General features: G+C 34.5%; 1 protein-coding gene across 1 annotated transcript in view; it reads right to left on the bottom strand.

Moving 5' to 3' along the window:
• The window catches only part of TMTC2 (transmembrane O-mannosyltransferase targeting cadherins 2), a 217662-nt gene that overhangs the window by 14023 nt on the left and 187014 nt on the right, over positions 1 to 16625 (bottom strand). The gene's annotated exons all lie outside the window — the stretch shown is intronic.

The raw sequence follows: 16625 nt of genomic DNA, 5'->3' as shown, positions 1-16625 counted from the left end.
GACTATTTAAAGTTATGATGGTGCTGAAAAAAGTGATTTATGATTAGTCCTCATAGTTGTGACTGTTGCAATATCCCTGCAGTCATGTGATCCAAATTTGGGTACTTGGAAACTAACATATATTTATGATGGTTCAAATGTACTAGGGTCACATGATCACCATTTGCGACCTTGCAGCTGGTTTCCAAAAAGCAAAGTCAGTGGGAAGCTGGATTTGCTTAATAAATACACCAAAATTGAGCACAACCCATTTAATGACTGTATTACTTAGCTATCAAATTCCAATCCCATTTGTAGTCATATATTGAGGACAATCTGTATATCAGATATGTTCCAAGAATTATCCATCCACCAATATTAAGTAGAACAAAGAGAGCAATTGGCTCAACCTGAAAATAAATTGGGATCTGTCATTACAGTATAAACTTCTTGTGAAATATCATGTTCTGAACTTGCTTTAAAGTATGTGAGTGGTATCTGAAATTTACATTTCAATACAATTATATTTGCTGTTTAAAATACAGCTGAAATATAAATTCCAACTTGGGGCAAATAAATATTATGTGGTAACGTGGAATCTCCCCAAGAACTAAGAATGGATTCTACTTTTTTTTTTCAATAGCTATATATCAAGAGTTTAATACACAGTGGGGAAAAATCCTAAACAATTATTCGTTCATTCCATAGGGAAACAAGCCTAAAATATTATTTAATTAGCATAATCTCACTTCCTAAAGAATCATAATCTTTTAAATGTTGTACTTATATAGTTTTGGAAAAAACAAAGCACATATGTGTTCCAGACATCATAAATTGCTTACAATTAAACTTCCCTGGTTCTTTATCCCAAATATTTTCAGAATTATGCTGCATATAATTATATGCCATATGGAAAATATAAGCATGTTCAAATCATTGAATTTTTATTTATGGGTGTCAGGCTGTATCTTTTTATGCCCAAGACACAGTTTAATCATCAGAACATACAGAACTTTGTTGCATCTATTAGATAGTAAATCTCTCTACATATGGTTATACTTTTTATTGTATCAGAATTATAATCAAAGTCAAAGGCAGTTTTGTATCTTTTGCACATTTTATATTTCATGCTAGGAGCCACTGGTAAAGCATATATATGTGATGATTACATATGTTCAATATGTACTGATCTATATAAGTACAACACAATAATTTTTGCAGTATCTGCACTATGAGCTATTTTTTAAAAAAAGGTTAAAATGTTTCTGATATTTCAATCTTTTCCTGATGCCTCAAGTAATATATTGTATTAGAAGTTTGATTCAACCGATAAAATATAACCTCCAAGTAACAGGCTCAGTTACAATACACCAGTGAGTTCAAGTTAGTATGGTCAATAATACTTGTTCCTATTAATTACATGGCAATTTATCTCTTATCAGTTGCTCCATGCGCTAGTTCCAACATTAGTTTCTCCTGTTCATTTATTGTTAAGTTCATGAGGAAACTGCACTGCCTATAATGAAAACTGTCTGAGAAATGGGTTAGATAGGGGACTGGCATTCTCACGGCCCAGGTTCATACCTCTTTCTAAATTCCACTGATAAGTATCTGGAGTAATTTTCTTCTCATTCATTTCTTTCAATCTGCAGCATAAGCTTTTCTAAACCTGACACTGACTATCCCTTTGACAAAGACAGTCTTTGCCCTAAGACTTTTTATACTATGTAGGGAATACAGCATAACAAAGCTTCTCATACAAAAGCTTAGTAGACTTCATCACTGATGACTATACAATGTCTTAAAATTAAAAGTTAAAAAAGTTAAAAAAAAAGTTCAAGTTACATGCTTACTATCACCACATGAGGATGAAAAGGCCTGACAGCACATTATAGGCATGGTCATTGGCAAGATCCCCCCTGATGCAAACAGAGAAGAGGTGCTGAAGGCTCTCTGTCATACCATCAGTGACTTACAAACTACTCACCCAGAGGGTGCATTTATTGCAGTGGGAGACTTTAACCAAGTGGATTTGAAAGCTACCCTGCCACATTTCCAACAATATGTGGACTTTGCAACCAGAGGGGAAAATACACTGGATCTTGCTTATTCCAATATCAAGAATACTTTCAAAGCTATCCCCCATCCTCACTTGGGCTCCTTTGACTATCTCTCAGTGCTGCTTATTCCAGCATATAAACCTTTATTAGTCAGAGTGAAACCTAGAGTAAAGCAGGTGAGGGTTTGGACAGACGGAGCTATAGAAACATTACAAGACTGCTTTGGGTGCACATATTGGGGCATGTTTAAGGAAGCAGCTACTGAGAATCAACATACAAATGTTGAGGAGTATACCACGGTGTCTGCATATATCCAAAAGTGCATAGATGATGTCTGTGTCCTGAAAAGCATTGTTGTGAGGGCAAATGATAAACCGTGGATGACTTATGAGGTCCGCAAGATGCTGAAAGCACGGAACGTGGCTTTTAAATCTGGCGACATGCTGGCACTTAGAACAGCCAGAGCAGAAAAGTGCCATAAAAGATGCAAAGCAAGCCCATTGCCAGAAAATTCAGAACTTTTTTCAAGACCCTACAAATACCAGGCGAATGTGGAAAGGAATCCAGACTATTACGGATTACAAGGTGAATCCACCGAGGTGCAAGGACGACACAGACTTCCTAAACAAACTGAATGCATTTTTTGGTAGATTTGAGACATCAAATAGCACTCCTGCTAGGAAAGCTGTGCCCCATCCTGATGAGCAAGTGCTAAGCTTTGATGTCACCTCTGTCCGGAAAACACTGAGGAAAGTTAACATTTGGAAAGCAGCAGGCCCAGATCCATGGACATGTCCTTAGAAATTGTGCAGATGAGCTGGCTTGTGTTCTCACGGATATTTTCAATCTCTCATTGCAGCAGGCAGTGGTCCCATCGTGTTATAAGACAGCCATCATTTTGCCAGTGCCAAAAAAGTCCACAATTACAGGCCTCAATGATTACCGTCCGGTTGCACTGACATCCACCATTATGAAATGCTTTGAGAAGCTGATAAAGGACATTATTGTATCTAGCCTCCCCTTTCTACAGGGGGACGATTGAGAGCATCCTGTCATACAGCATCACAGTCTGATTTGGAAGCATCACTACTTCAGACAGGAAGGCGGTGCAGAGAGTGGTGAGGATGGCTGAAAAGATCATTGGCAGTTCCCTCTCTCTCCTCCAGGACATAGCACAGAAGCGTTGCTTGAACAGGGTCCGTAAGATGTATTTAATATTTTATTGTTATGTATATGTAGGGGTGTGGGTCTATACATATGTTGTATGTAGTATGTTTTGGGGGGTGTCATGTATGTGTCTCACTTTGAGAGCAGGCAACTAAATTTCATTTTTCAGTAACAATAAAGATTATCTCTTAACCACCCTGATTCTGGTGATGACCCTGCACTACTGAAGAAAGTATTCTGGAAAGGTTATTGTTTAAGATATATCCCTAAATCAGTTAGTGATTGAGACTCAGTTAGAATTAATCATGCTGGGTTTGACAATCCTAACTGAAAAAAAATCATCCCACTACACAGTATTGTATTCCTTTCATCTGCAATTATCTGCCACAAGAGAATATAACCATTATTGGGTATAGAACTAAAGATCTTAGAACTATTTTTATGTATATATGGTTATTATGGTCTTAGCAGACTGTACTATATGGTTTGCATTTGTGTATGATGCTAATATCTGTCTATCTGTCATCTACCTACCTACCTACCTGTCTATTATCAGTATTCAGCAACTGTATATAACGCTGTACCTATCTCCTAGATTTTTTGGCCTGGACTACAGTTGAGGCTAAACTGCTTCAATTAATTCTTGTACAGTCCTCAAGAGAAATGTTGGGTGACAGATGCTGCTCCTGCTGCTTAAGGCAACAACCTCATTCTACCAATGATACGGTCAGTCCTTGACAAAAAAATGTTAATGAAAGCTGACAGAATGTCAGAAATATCAGTTATCAACTGGGAAAATATATATGCAAAAAGTATATATTGTGGTAAAGGAAGAAGTCCAGGAGGAGGAGTCAATAAATACCATGTTTTGTCTTGTACTTTGTTGCATTAAATCCAATAGTGTCCATTTCTTTAGCTGTACCAAATATCTTTATGGATAATTTGGTATTTAGTACAGCTAAAGAAATGGATACTATTAGATTTAATGCAACAAAGTACAAGACAAAACATGGTATTTATTTAAAGAATATTTAATATTCATGTGAGTCCTACATTTACAGAAACTAAAGATCTGAGTTCTTCAAAGTTTATTTTAATTCATTTTCTTGCTTTCTCTGACATAGGGGTGTGGGTCTATACATATGCTGTATATAGTATGTCTAGGTATATGTCATGTATGTGTTTCACTTTGAGAGCGGGCAACTAAATTTCATTTTTGATGGGTGCCGTTGTGCCCATAGTAAAAAAAAATGACAATAAGCCTTGCTTTGCCTTGCCTTGCCTTATACTGTCTTAGCAGGTGGCAGCCTTGTGCTGACCTAGGCTTCCTCTGAAATAAAGCTTGGGTGGGTTTGGGTGGGAGACTTCAGGGGTCACTGCTGGCGGGGCGGGGGGAGATAGACTTGATTGGGAATCAAAATGCTTCCAGAAAGAACGTTTCTCTAAACTTCTGTAGGTTTGCATTCTGGAAGAAAAATGTACAAATATCTATTCTAAATCATGAAATAGAAAAGGAAAGGGAATATGGATTTAAAAATGTAAATAAAACACAAGTCATAAAGTGACATGCCAATTATAAAGAATATGAAATTTATATACTGTGTGAAAACAGGAGTTTTTACTTTTGGGATGAAAAAAAATGGTTTAAAGCAACATCTGCTTTTGTTTCCTTGCCTAAAAAGAGGAAAGATGTTCAATTGTGTTGCCAAAACCCATTCTTTTTTCCCCCAATGGATTTTATTTACTACAGTTATCTTTTACTATATCAACTATTGTTAATTGAATATATGTACCTAGAGAATAGCCTGTTTGCTAAAGAATGAAAAGGTTATTGGGGGATAACCCCAATGTTGATCCCAATCCAGTCCTAATCCCAATCCTGATCCTAACCCCACCCTAAACCTTAATGCCTAACCTGATCCTATTCTATCCCTAACCCTATAAAATTCAATAAAATGCAAAACCCATTCCTTGAACCAAAATGAATCGCTGTTTTTCTTTCCCTTCGCTAATTTCTAAACCATAGTTAACAAGAGATGCAGTAATTTGCCATGTTTGGTTACTAAATTAGGAATGGCAGAACCAATGCTAAGGATTTAGGGGAGAAGGATGAAGTTGTGTTCATTATTTATTAGTGCCAAAGCATGCTTGATATTGTGAAAGAACTTCCCCAACGAGGCCGAGAGAATACCCAGCTGTGCCCCAAAATTATAGATCTTAGAATACCGATATAATATTGCTGTGCATATGCTTTACATTCTCTGGTTTGAATTCCTTTGTCAAGGTTTCACTAGACAGTATGACAGCAAAGTACATGCATATGTCAAAAGTTTAGGAATATTGCTTTCAAAATTTAAATAAAGCAGTGAAATATTAGATTATCAGTTAGCAAACACATACACACAAATGTAAAGCTAGATTTGGTTTATTGGCACAGGCACCATTTAATTAACTATCGTAAGGAGAATACTGTGCCAATTTTAAATAGCCCTTAAGAGATATACTACATGTGCTTGCCAAGAACCAGGCTTGCAAACAGAAAGGCGAGAAAGACTGGAAAGCTACTGAATAGGACAATTTCCAAACATAATATTGGAACATTTCAATACTATTTAAGGGATGTATATTTTGTATGCAATTATAGTACACATAGGTGCAGCTGAGCTCCTGGTCATCACTTTTTGAACTGCCAAGTACTTTCTTTTCCATGTAGATAGACTTGTAATATACCTGCATGTGGCTTTCCAATTATATTGTCAATAATGTCCAGTTTTTCATGTGTTCTTGTTCTGTTTAATATGGATTTCATTTCAAATTTGGCCTGTTGCCTAATGCCAAAGCACAGGGACTCATTTTGAAACTTGGCAACATGCAGCCAAACATACAAACAAACAAAAACTTAACTGTTTCAGGTGTGAAATCTAATGGGGGGAAAGAAGCCTTTTTGTTGCTGTAAAGTAATAATATTGTAAAGAAAAAAATAATATTGGGGAGAATCCCATATGAATATTAAATCACATGGCAGGAATGTACTTACATTTCTTGGGATCAAATTGTGATGAAAAGGCATAAGAAAAATAGGAAGAGTAAAAATAAGAACTGCTCAAAATATGCAATGAAAAGTGGCTTTTTTTAAAAAAAAATCAAGTGTAGGAAAATAACAAAATATACATAGCCGATCCTCCTTAATTTGTGGAAGTAGATTATAAGTGGGCAGCAACCCAAGACTACAGGGGGCAGTTCATATGACTGAATATTTATCCATCTCTGTTCTGAGACAACACCCTAGAAAATGCTTACTTTCAAAGCTTGCAAAACAGGATTAAAAAATAAGTAGATTTAATTAGAATATTAGTTGCTTTTACTCTGCATCAGCCCAACAATAGCTTAATATTTATATAATGCTTTCAAATGATTAATGAATCCAAAACTAATTAATTAATCCAAAAACTAATTGCATCAATAATTTTATTAAGACAGAGAGGCATATTGCTAAAAACATGCATGGATATTGCTAAACTCTGATATTAGGATACTATGCTAGCTAGGACTGTCAGTAATTGTATAACCACAAGTTCTTTACTCTGCTGTTAGGTACAGAAAATAGTGTTACCTCCCATATTGTAGATAAAATGAAAAAAAAAAAAAACCCAATGATTTATATAAGGCAAAGGAACAACACCAGAGACTTACAGTGTGTTTTGTGTGTCTGTGTGTGTGTGTGTATTATCATCAGAGGCCCTCTGAAAAACTATGTTTTTATATAAGAGAAGGTGATCATCTCTCTTTTTTTCTTCTTCCTATGTTTAATTCAAATTTTATTTTGAAGTTCAGTTGAAAATAAAATCCCTAGCATCTACACTCATTCTCCGGTGCAGGTGAAAATTTGTAGTGATACTTCTGCTTTTCCTTTTTTTTCTATTTTGATTTTATTCAAAAAAAATATATAGTGCAAAATAAAAATACAAAACTTTTAAAAAAATCTTTAAAAACCAGACAAAAAACCCCACAAAAGAAGACAAAGTGCATTAAAAATATTAACACATACATACATATTATCTCAGTTGAATACTGATTATCATATTACAACAATATTAGTTTCCCATCCCTTGTGAAACAGCCTACCCAATTTTTAAACTATTAAATCTGTTTGCAATTTACTAGCCTGACATCTATATAATATATTAATGAGCAAATAGTTAACAGGAAGAACAATAATAAGAAAGGCGAGATTAAAGTTTCAAAACCTCTGTTCAGAATGAGACAACTCACCATAGCCAAGGCCAACTCATCATGGGACAATTCAACAAATATAAAAGTTAAATTAATTTCAGCAGAACTGTAGCCAATAATAATAAAATAAAGAAAGTCAATCCAGAAATACAAGGGTTACAATAATTTCAACCAAAACATGGTCACCAATAATAAAAGTACCTGAACGAACTGCTTAATACAGCATTGAATAGTCCTGCAGCGGGTTGTCCTATGACAAATTGGCCATGGTAAGTTGTCCTGGACCCCCCTGTGCTAACAAATTGTTCTTGCAATTAACTCATAGAAAATTTACCATGGCATCTTAACTATCCCAAATCATCCCAAAATATAACTAATTCATCCTGGATCAAATAGCAAATGTAATTCTGCTTTTCCAATCAGTTATCAGTGAACATTAGTAGCTAAAACAGTCCAACACTATCCATACAAAATTATAGCAATTGTCGTGAAACTCATGAGTTTTTGTTTTGTAATATATTCTCAAAATATTTTGAGACCTATGGAATTTGAGCATGATTTTTCAGGTCCTTCGACACTATGAATTTTACAATTCATCTGACCTTTAACATGTTAATCCTTAAAGGTGGTTCCCAAAGTTTAAATATACTCCATATACAGAAAGGATGTATTTACAGTTATTCTCAAAATATACTTTAAATAAGCAGAAATATTAAGCAGTACATTAAAAAAAAAGGATGGTATCTTAAGAGCCACTTGCTGATAATAAATTGAGAATGGTGTTTTTAATCTATTTTAATATAAATTGTGCTTATAATTCTATTTTAATCCCTGTTAGCTGCCCAGAGACACGTTGATTAGATGGAAAGCCAGATAAGTCAGTACAAATCAATAAAATTTATCATCTATTCTAACTAAGTAATACAATATAGGAATAAGATTATTTGCCGAATAAGGGCCAGATGTTTTACAAGAATAAAGATCTTGATGAATTCTTTTTTTTTACTTGAGCTCAAGCACAAAGTTTAAATCTCAGATGCTACTACACTGCTATGTATTCAACATATCATTTCATTTATTTTTGATCAATATCAAAGAAGTACAGTTAAAAGTCACAGATGATACTTTTGGAGATAAAATGACACAGCCAGCTTAGGGTTGTGGGTGATTCATCACTGGAGGTTTTTAAGAAGAGACTTTCTCCTGCTTGAACAGGGAGTTGGACTAGAAGTCCTTAAAGATCTCTTCCAGGTCTTATTGACACATTGTGTTGTTGCTCTAGGACTAAGACTCACCATTATAAAATAGGAAGCTGAATCCCAGTTAAGGCTGTGACTCTTATTCAGCCGCTCTTGCAGAGCTACTGTGTTTAAAAACTACTGCCTTTCCTAATCCTCTATTTGGTGAGAGTTCCTAATTGCATATGATTACACATTTCAAGTACTCATATAAAATAATCCTTCATAATAAGGTGCAGTCACGTTTCCAGGCAATACACAGCAAATGATAGAAACCAATAATTGCCTTCAATTTTGTTATCAATAACATCTATTAAGTGGTAGATTGCTGGTTCCTTATGCCTATTATAAACAACACCTATTAGCAACTAAGTTTTCTTATTAATAATTTAGAAGCACTTGGGAGTTTTGTTAGAACTGAATTGGCATGATCTCACCAATCAAAAAAAACTGGAACTGGAACAATGTTAATCCCAAAGCAGTTTTTGCTATTTATAATACATCTTTTGATGGAGATGCAAACAATGTGTAAGGTATTTTATTTTTTATTTTACTTCATTTGTTCAATTTATTTGCCATTCATTTCATTTTGAAGGACTCTGGGCAGCTTAAAGTAGTAAAAACATTAAAATCATAAAATGTAAATATTTTTTAAAATAATAAAAATGGAAATTATGATAAAAAATAAAATTATAGTTAAAAGATAGGGAGGAAGGGAAAAGGATGCATAGTGGGGAAGGTGGGACTGCCTCTTAATTAACTATCTCCAGTGTGATGCTCCGCCATTGGGGCTTTATAGAAGGTCAGGAGGGAGGGAGCTGATCTCACCTCAGGGGGTAAGATGTTCCAAAGGGCAGGAGCCACGACACAGGAGCCAGCCAAAATTCAGTAATGTCTGAAAAGTCCGGGGGCTGAGGTCAATGCAGTCCCAAGCCTGTCCAGCAGTGGGAGGAAACAACAACCACCAGGAAGCTGTCTGCCCTAACAAAAGCAGGAGAGGATCAGCTGCCAATCATCAGTGGTGGTGAAAGGCAACAGATCCCCTGCAGTGAGAAACAGCTGCCTCTCCTGCCTGATCCATGGACATGGAGAGCAGATCAGAAGGAAGTATAGAGGAGGTCTACGATGCTACTCATGAGGAAGCTACTCACAAGGAACAGGGGATGATTTAGCCAGATGCAGGGGAAAGGTGTATTTGTCAGGAACAATTGGTTGGTTTGGTGTGCACTTCCCTGGCTGTCATAAACCCTGATTTGTGGACTTCATATCAAGTTTTAGTCTTGTAGATTTTGGACCTTGCTTTGTGAACTCTGACCTTGTTTGTGGACTTCACACTTCCTCTTTGCCTTGTGGATTGGTTCACGTGACTATTGGACCTATTTTATGGGACTGGGTTGCACTGACTGTGGGTGGCTGCCTTTGGAGAAAATTGGGGTGGAGCTTTACCAGCACCATTGGAGGGCTGTCTGCTGTGGTATAGCTGTGCAATAAACAGACTTTATTGGTACCTGCACCAGCCACCATGACCCACATCAGTAAATGTGGAATGCAAATGGAATAAATGATAGATCTTGAGTTAACAAACAAAAGTATTAGAACCAAAACAAATATGTTGACTGTATATAAAAATAAGGGGGGAAATGTAATTGATTTGGAATGAAAATAATCTGATTTTTTGGAGTTAAATACATGCAGAAAAGTGAAAGAGTAAGTTTGACAATAAATGAAAAGGCAAAAATATATGAATTTTGTGTCATTTAGATTTTTGTTTGCACATACCTATGTAGAAAACTATATATTGGTGATAACTGCATGTTGTGGTCCAGTAAACATGATAATGAATGATTCAGAGACCTCGGGGAAATCATGAAACATGAATGGTTATAATCAGCTAACAAGAGGAAAAGAGATTCTGTTGGATGTCATGAATGGATTAGTGGGAAGGAAAGAGAAAAATCACTGGGTGTCATCTTTCCCAGGTAAACCAGGCAAAAACAGGAGTAGACGATCTAATTCTACATTACGTAAGGCTATATTAATAGAATCTTGCAAATCTGAAGGCACAAACTTTCCACCACCATTTGTAACTGCTTGAGCCTTTAGACCAGCTCTTTCCTTAGTTTCTTTCTCTGACCATTAAGCTTTTGGGGGTTCCTGCTTTTCCTATCTGGTTGTTTCCTATGCAGCATCTCTTCCCTTCATTCCCCAAGGTCATCTACACATACTATTCCACACATTCCATTCCATCAAGCCATTCTGAGAGTAAAGAATGAAAATAATACATTGCTAAGTATTTACTAAGGTGAGTGTTTCAAATAGAAATCTAATCATATATATACACGGCAAGTGAATGAACCTATAAGCATGATTTATTTAATTATGAAAGACTCATTCTCTGAGTCTTTCATAATTAAATAAATCATGCTTATAGGTGAAAGATACACAGTAGTGAAATATATGAATATGTTATATTTATGGGAGTGCAAAAATGGATAAGAAGAAAAATGAATATAGAAAAGATAAAGGGTAAGAAACTGGACTGAAAATAGAATTGCTTCATAAAAGAAGGTTCCGTTCTTGAAACAAGGTTTACTCTCACAACATATAGAACAGAATGAATGTAAAGAGAACATATAGAATCATGATGAAAGGAAACATTGCATGCTATATGAAAATGTCGCAAAACACTCTGAGCCAATTTGAAAATTGCAAAATATTGAGAGCCAGTTTAGTATAATGGTTCAAGTGCTGGTCTCGAAACCAGGAGAATGTGAGTTCTAGTCACACTTTAGGAATGAAAGCTGGCTGGGTTATTGTTGTGGGACAACAGAGGAGTAAGGAATATTATGCTTATTCACCATCTTAAGTTGTTTTAATAAGAGGCAAGATAAAAAAAAATCTTTAAAATAACCCAGGGCTGCAAATGTAGATTGGGCAAACGGAGAAATATTAAAATACAGCTATAGTTTGTAGTATATGGGGATGTGGTACAACAATGCATGTATGAAGGTTGCACCTATGCTTGATATTTGGAAGAATACTACTAATATGACTGAATTCAAAAATTATGGTGGGATTAGTTTTTTCAATGTGTCTCGAAAAATCTTGGGGTGAATTCTTATTGGAGTAGTAGAAGAACAGATAATAATCAAAATAAAATAAAGAATATGCCAATAAGGCCATGTTGTTGATTGAGGCTCTGAATGATTTCCAATAAAGCGTAAATAAAGTCTACAATGCTAAAAGGAATATGAACCTATAAATTAATATATAAAAGATCGTGTGTATTTGACAGGGAAAATGGAGTGAAAAATTGCAAGTATATCTAAGCAGCAAAAAATTAAAACAAGTAGATGAATTTGTGCATCTTAGCAAACTGTGTCTTAAGTATGGGAAATAGATGGAGAAACGTAACATGTTCAAATGCTGATAAGAGGATAGTGGATAATATGCTGTGAGCAATGTGAGTTTATCAAAAGTAGTGAGAATAGCTCCAGCCTAATTGTTACATGGAAGTGAGAGATGCATATGTTAGAAAAACATTAATGTTGAATGTGTTGTTTATGCATTATTTAAGAAATGTCTATGGTACAACAAGAATGGTGTTTAATACAGGACTTCCGGTTTGGTGTCATGACGAGACGGGAGAAAGAAATTGGAGCTGCGGTTTCCTAGCCTGATTTTGCTCTGTCTGGAAACCCCAAGGGGTTGGAAACTTATTTAATAATTTATTTATTTAATAATATTTCTATACCGCCCTTCTCCCGAAGGACTCAGGGCGGTGAACAGGGCAAGAATAAAAATATAGGGTGAGGTTGTTTTTTTTAAATTTCTCTTCCCTGTGGACTTGGAAATAAAAATCCCCTGATTGGATAAAATTTCTAAAGCAAAGACCCCAGGAAGACTTGGGAAGAAGGGAGTTAAAAGTGGTGAACTTTTTAAAAGGGAAAATGGAATTAAGGAATACAAAAGAATATATAAAAATATATGAAAAATATATGAAAATATATGAGGACCCAGCTTGTTGGGGGCAATTAAGCTGACTTTGTAATAATGCCGCTTGGGGGGGGGGGCGAAAGCCCTAATAAGCAGGCATATACATAGAATGAAGGCTATTGCTAAGCACATTGGTTTGTGCTTAAATTGTAAGCCGCCCTGAGTCTTCAGAGAAGGGCGGGATATAAATGGGATTAAAATAAAAATAAAACAATAAATATGAAAAAAAATTCTTATCTAATTTTTGTGAGAAAGCAATTTAAAAAGAACTTTTGAAAACCTTGACAGACAATACAGTAAATAAATATTATCAAGCATCAGTACTAACATGGGTAAAAGAATGGATAACTCTTAGAAATAAAAGATTGTAGTATTTGGAGGGACATGATTTACAACTCGGTTGGCACACTTTCTTATGGTATGGGAAAAATAAAATGCATACATATTTTTAAAACCACTATACTAGAAATGCATTATTGCTAACATGGGAAAAAATAAAATGTAAAATATACTTGAAAATTCTAGGATGGCTTTCAATAATGGAAGCATTTGTACATCCAAATTTAGTCAGTCTCAAGAAAATATGGACATATAAAGATATTCTAAATGTCAACGCTGTGACAATGTATATTGTCGTTCTGACAACTGAGAATCAGTAGCCATTTTTACTTTTGCTTTTAGCATGCCTTTCCTTTTCTTTAGAGTTATTTTACTGGTTTCATCTATCGTAACCATGACATTCCTCCCTTCCATCTGAACTCTAAAGAAAAGGAAAGGAAAGGCACACTAAAAGCAAAAGTAAAAATGGCTACTGATTCTCAGTTGTCAGAGCGATGACATCCATTGTCACAGCATTGACAATAAATTCTGAAGGGAATCTAAAAAAGAGATGGAAAATCAGAGTATTGATCTATCATGGTGGGCATATTTACAAATGCAAGTGAGATACGATAAAGATGTTAAATTGTATGGATTTTATAAAGAGCAAACCTTGTTTGATTAGATATTATTAACCTCTGATGAGAAATTAATTAAGAAAATGTATAACTTTTTATTGAAAATGGAAAATGAACAAGTAAAAGAAACAATGATAACATGAGCAAAGAATTTTGGATACAGTATAGATTTAGAAAAATGGCAAAACCTGTGAGAAAGAAATTATAAATTGACAATGTCAATTTCTTACAAAGTAAACTTATATAAAATGTTTTATAGATGGCACTTGCCACCAGCAAGATTAGCAAAAATATTTAAATATGTCAGATAGATGTTGGAAATGTAAACGCAAGTCAGGTACTTATTATCAGGTATGGTGGACATGTGTTAAAGCAAAGAGATACTGGAAAAATTACATACTTGGCTAGAAAAGATATTGGGAAAACATGTAGATTTTAAACCTGAACTTTTTTAATTAGGTATAATGCCAGAAAAGCTTGACAAACCACATATATACTTGATTTTACATGTGATAACAGTGGCAAGAATCATATTCCTATTGGAAAAATGAAGAAATACCACCAGAGGAAGAAATAATAATAATAATAATAAAAAATGCTAGACTGTGCGGAAATAGACAGACTTACTTCAAAGAAAAAGAATAAACAGAATATTTTCAAATTTGGAACTTATTTTATCAATGGCTGGAGAAAAGAACAAGGGATTAGTAATTTAATTTGCATTAGTCAGTGATAAACTCAGACAACACATTTGTTGAAGTACTTTTGAATTGTATGAAAAAAATCAATAAAAACATTTTAAAAAGAATGGGGTTTAATACAAAAATTAATAACTAATAAATCAGTCATTAATAAAAGAATTTGAGGTGTGAAATAACAAAACAGGAATATGAAGCAATAATAAACTGAGGGGGAAAGCATACCACAGTACTTGTAGTTGGATGGAGTTGATGAAAGCCTCAAAACAAGGGAAGTTTTAAAAAACATTTTAGATTTAAATTCTTCCTTTCCTTTAGGAAGAAATAGGTTGGATAGAAACAGAGTGATTGGCTTGAAGTTACTAATAAACTTTCCTAGTTATTATTGCATTTCAACCTGAGCTTCCCCAAGTACTAATCAAGAGTTCATGCAGATATGAGAAGCTTATTTATTAATAATCACATGTCAAACTGAGATTCAGAATAAATCGCTTGTTTTTTTTTTCTTCAAGCATAATGATTGACTCATGGCTATACATGAGCTTAATGACTAGGGTTGCACTTGAACCTTGATTCTCCTGATCTTAAGCTGATATTTTAACCTTGTGCAAATGGAATCCAAGTTGTTTAAGCCAGTTCTGCATGGTTACATTATTTCATTGCATCATCTTATACAGTAGTAAAGAATAAAGTATTCTTAGTTAGAAAGAAGCACAACAGGTTAGTAACAAACTACAGGATGCTATAATTTATGAAAACACATGATTGTTATTAAAAGGACCAGAATGTGTTTCGAATTAAATAGTTATTAAAATAACATAGTTTCTTGGTAATATGTTCCAGAAACTTGGGACACAAGTAAAGTTTCCTTGTTGAGCTAAATACCATGTATGGCAGAGAAGTTTTGCTTGTACCAGCAGTTTGCTTTATTTGGTAGACTTCTCAACAAAATATTATGGATTAGAGATATAGAAGCCATTTACACACATAGAACCCACAAGCTATAAATACTTTCCATCCCTCATAAAATTATGCCATGGAACTGCACTTGTTTTGCCTAAAGGCATATCCAGACCTTTTATTATGGGTGTTTGCATGTATGCATGTGTTCTTATGCTAATATACATGTAATATTTAATCAAATCTTTTTGAATGGGTAGAGCAGAAACAGCTGCATTTGACAAGCTGATGAAGATATAAGGCTTAAAAACTGTACAGGTTTGACCGGCCTGATATGAGTCTAGTCGGATTGTGTGATGTAGGTCATGACATGTAGGTCATGGTTGGGACTGAAAAATCTATAATCTGTTCAGCTTTTATTTGACACTTCAGAGTTATACTTCAAAGTGCTTATACTTTTTAAGAACATATGTGAGATTAATTTCAGCAGCCTTCTTTTAAGATAATAGCTTTTTCTTTAAAAAAAAAAGGTTCAGACAACAAACATAATTCCTGAATGTTCTATCTTTATAGAAGTATTGTTTCTTCCAACACAGGATTTCATTTGAAAGCAGTCTCTGGTTTTGCAAAATGCTTATAGTAAAAATTTACTCTTATTTGCATGTTTAAAGTATGTAACATCTTGGTTGATCGTATAACATGACATTAATAAGATAATATATTGGACATGAATATATTCAGATATACTATCCATTGTGATAACTAAGCTGTTTTAACAACTGGAGAAGTCTATAATCAGGAATTAAGTGTAATCTCTAAGCAGAGTGATTACCTTCACATGTAGGAATTTTTTAAAAAATCTGGGTATATTTAGCTTAAAGAAGCAAAGGCTTAGGAGAAACATGACAGTAGTTTTTAAATACTTGAAGAGCTGTCAAAAGAAGTTGTTTATTCATTCCTTGTAGTGCTTAAAATAAGGCAAACTTCAGTGGGTTGGCCGAAAGGAAAGTGATAAAGATTGAACTTTTCTGAGTGTTAGAGCTATTAAACTATGGAACAGACTGCCTGCCTCTTGAAGTTATGGCTGCTCAATCAGCCATTTATCAGGGCTAATCTGAGAATTCTGCCCAGGCATGGATTATATTAGAAGACTTCAAAGTCCTTTCTAGGACCATAATGATTCTACAATCCTTGTCTATTATTATTTTTACTGCTTTTAATATGTAAATAGAATGGAAAAAAACAATAACCAGATAAAAAAGAAAAGAAAAAATAATTAAAAAGCTGAATATCTTTCAACCTTCCCAGTTTTAAAATTTAAGAGAGCAATGCACTCTTTCTTTTCTTACCCTTCTATGAATTTGATCATCAGGAGAAATCTTTATGCAGAACTGACTC

Source organism: Vipera ursinii (genome assembly GCF_947247035.1).
Source record: "Vipera ursinii genome assembly, chromosome: 6".
In the NCBI taxonomy this organism is placed as follows: domain Eukaryota; kingdom Metazoa; phylum Chordata; class Lepidosauria; order Squamata; family Viperidae; genus Vipera; species Vipera ursinii.
Note: the sequence above shows the minus strand (reverse complement) of the source record. Positions and strands in the feature narration are given on the sequence as shown.